The sequence below is a fragment of the Gavialis gangeticus genome, unplaced genomic scaffold (assembly GCF_001723915.1).
Source record: "Gavialis gangeticus isolate Ggan-Ray unplaced genomic scaffold, GavGan_comp1, whole genome shotgun sequence".
NCBI classification, from domain to species: Eukaryota; Metazoa; Chordata; order Crocodylia; family Gavialidae; genus Gavialis; species Gavialis gangeticus.
This window is the reverse complement of record NW_017729031.1, coordinates 108,995,031-108,998,778: the sequence shown is the minus strand read 5'-3', so window position 1 is coordinate 108,998,778 and position 3,748 is coordinate 108,995,031.

The following is a 3,748-nucleotide window of genomic DNA, read 5'->3' as shown; positions in this document are numbered from 1 at the left end:
GCTGGCAGAGGGTAGATTCAGGCTAGATATCAGGAGGCGCTACTTCACTGTCAGGGCAGCTAGGATCTGGAACCAACTTCCAAGCAAAGTGGTGCTGGCTCCTACCCTGGGGGTCTTTAAGAGGAGGCTAGATGAGCACCTTGCTGGGGTTGTTTGACCCCAGTACTCTTTCGTGCCATGGCAGGGGGTCAGACTTGATGATTTGCTCAGGTCGCTTCCAACCCGACCAGCTATGAAACTATGAAGCTATGTACAACAATTTATCTGGTGTGTGATTCTTTTCTGCACCTCCTCTCACTTCTCAGCATCTGTTTAGGATGGATGTTGTGTACTATGATTAGTCTCCCCGGCACCATGTCTAGAGATGAGATTCCCACACTGATCAGCTCACCAACAGCCAAGGGTGCATTAACTTTTTTTTTACAGAATAGGGGGATCTTTAAAGAAGTGAAGGAGGCACACATAAAAAGAGAGGAAAGGTGTCCCCTTCCACAGTGTGGAAGTTGGTCCTTTCTTTTTAAAGCCCTCATGCTACCACTAGAAAGCAGCTGCTTCTGGGGTGGATTGTGGTTAGCAAGCAAACTTGTCCCATGATAGGAAAAGGAAGAGTTTTGAGCAGTGACTTCAGGGCAATGACTCAAGTGTCTGCTCATTGCTGTGGCCACTGGGAGCCCACCAAAATACACTAGCACCCACACGCGGCTTGTGGTTTGAAACCCAGCAAATGTTTCTCCTGTGGCTGCCCTGTACCAAGGAGCAGCAACTGTATTTCTGGCTGTTAACCTAGGCAGGGCTTTAGGCATCTGGAAAGTAATGGAGTGGGTGGAGAACTGCCTCCTGCTCTTCTCTCTGAGCTTTTCAGGTGTTTGAAGGTTGTTTTCTCACTGGGAAATCATATAATCCAGGGTCCCACACACAGCTCAGCCAAGGGGAGATGGAGGCAGATGAAGGGGGGAAGACTGCAAACACATGCAGTCCTATGGGAGATCCCTGGTAGGGCTCTGATTGCTGCAGTTTCCCCCTTTCCCTCCACCAAGAAGCCTCAGGAGCTGCGTAAGACTTGCCAGCAGTGCTGAGGGTTGTGGGGGCAGCAATGCTGGTGAGCCAGCAGGGAATGCTGAGAGTACAGGTGGGGCAGGTGGCTGTGCTGCAAGAGGGATGGCCTGTGCCGTCTTCATAGCCCTTGCCGGAAGAAGGGACAGAGTTTTCCTGAACTCAGTTGTGGGGGAAGGGTGCTAGGCACTTCTTCTGTGCCCCAGAGACCATGCAGGAGGGGCTCACTGCCCTGTGCACAAGGCAGGAGTGGGGAGCCCTGTTAAGGGTGAGTGACAGTACAGGCAAAAATACCCCAGAAACCCCTCTGCCCAGGGAACAGGAAGGGCAGTACAGCAGAGCGGAAGATCTGATTGCATCCCCAGCCAGGGCAATGGGGCAAGTGCTGCGTGCAATCTGGAGTGGAGAAACTCAGCAGCTGTGAGTTGGGAGGGGCACTGTGAGGCCATAGCTAGGTTCAGGCTCTAGGGCTGGATGGGGGCAAGAAAGAACAAGAGGGGGCTGAGAAATGCAGCCCATTCCATATTCTGCTATTAACACGTCACCCCCAGACCCACCCCCAGGTAGTTACAAGTGACCCCTCCCACCCCACATCACACTAGCTGCATGGACTCCCTCAAATGCTAGTATCATGCAATCTACATGGAGTAGCCCTGGCGGGAAAATCACAGAGTAAACAATTGCCTTCCGTAAAACTCTGCTGGTGCATAGGAGAATGATTCCTGTCACAGCCAGCCAGAAAGCTGCCCCCCACCCCTCACCAGGGCCAGGCCCCAGGAAGGTTTGTGTGGCACCAAAGCACAGGTGCCAAATTTCTGCAATCCCAGTGCAACCCTTAGTAAAGAGTTACAGGACAGCAAACCCAGCCCAGCCCATCCTACAGTTTCCTCCACTTCTGCTTTCTCACAGCCCTTGCAGTCTGTGCAGCATCAGCATGACTGGTGCTTCCAGTGTTTGGTGCTGGGGCAGGGGTTGAGTAGCTTTGAAAACAAAAAGTGTTTTCAGTTCAAGCTTGTTTTGAAGGAAACTGAGTACCTGCTCTCCAAGGCCAGGCCCACGTGAGCAGCCTTTAGAGCAGCACAAATAGTAGTGGCACAAATGTGTCTCTACTTTGTGCCCCAGTGCACACCCTGGCCCATGTGTCTTGTTGCTTCATGTGCTGCAGGAGGAGAGCCAGCCTGGGTGCACTCTACACCCCAGGCAACCAGGGAGTGGCTTGCTGGTGCCTCAGCACGGGGTCTCCACAGTGCACACAGCTGCCTTCAGTGGGCACCCTTGCAGCCTGCCGCCCCCCCTTCACCCCCAGTCTCCCCCTTCACCCCCAGTCCCCCTTGCCACTTTGGCATGGTTTGCACTGGGTTTTTTTTAGGGTGGGGGTTTGCTACTGGGAAATCCTGGGAACAAATTTTGCCCTGTGCTGCAAATTAGCAGCGCAGAGCACTGATTAATGTGCAAGTCATGTAATTTGTGGCACTGCAAAGTAGTTTGCAGCACCACAAACCACATGTGCCTGCACCTCTGGATCCAGCCCAAGAGCTCAACACCCAACATGTTCAACACTTTGGAAAATATGGGCCTTTAAAATGAGGCAGGGGAGGTACCAACTGTTAAGACAGGGCACTGCATAGGCCATTGGCAGGTAACTCTGCACCAGGTCATTTGGCTTGGCTCTATTAAGTAAGTCTCCTGGGCTCTGTCTCTGCAAGAGACTCTGAGTTCTTACCTTTAGCTGTAAAATGGGTGAATGATAGCAACCCCCCCAAGAAGGCAGGAGGAGACCATGTGAATACTAAAAGCTGGTTAGGACATAGGAATAGGAGCAGGGAAACATCTGGAGTAGGGCTTGTGACCTCTGGAGTCAAGGCTTAGTGTGGTGAGGCACAGACCAGGGGGAGTGAGGAAGACTCATTTTGTTACCCTTAGATCAGATGAAACTGGGAGCTTTTGGCTCCTGCCACAATGGGCCGAAAACATGTTACATGCAGTGAATTCACAAGAGCCAGCGACACTGGAGCCTAATGTCACCCATATGCTGCGTAGGTGTCTCTATGCAGTTGACAGCTCAGCCTGCAGATGCTGTAGTGTCCCTTCCATCCATCCATCCTACTCTGTTGGGAAACAGTGCGGGGCTAACGCAGTCAGCAAGAAAAGTAGGGCAGCCACAGAAGTGAGAATACACCCACTCCAAGCCGTTTGTGGTGCACGATGGCTATCATTTCTTAGTAGCTCCTTATTGATAAGCACATGAGCCATCCACCCTTAAGTAGGGCATCAACCCCCAAGGCACCCAGATGCCTCTTCATGCAGGGACTCGGGTGGGAACTCAGGGCCAATGTCACATATAACAGCTGAGCACAGGGGCGGGGGGCTTGGGGGACACTTGTCGTGGCTGCGGGCCCTGCCAGCCGGATCTCTGCTGGGGGATCGGCTAAGGATGACCCAGCCAGAGCAGGGGCTGGACTGGATCCCCTCGCGAGTCCCTCCCAGCCCGCCCCCCGAGGAAGGCCGCCTGCTCCGTCCCTGAGCACAGACAAACTCATCGCACGCGCTGCAAGCTCGCGGCGGGGGGGATGGGTGGGCACCGCGGGTCATGTGACTCCGTCATCACCTGACCGGGGATTCCCGGGAAGGGCAAGGCAGGTTGTCTCCGCCCCACTTTGGAGTAGCGGCCAATGGGGGCGAGGCAGGCCGGGTC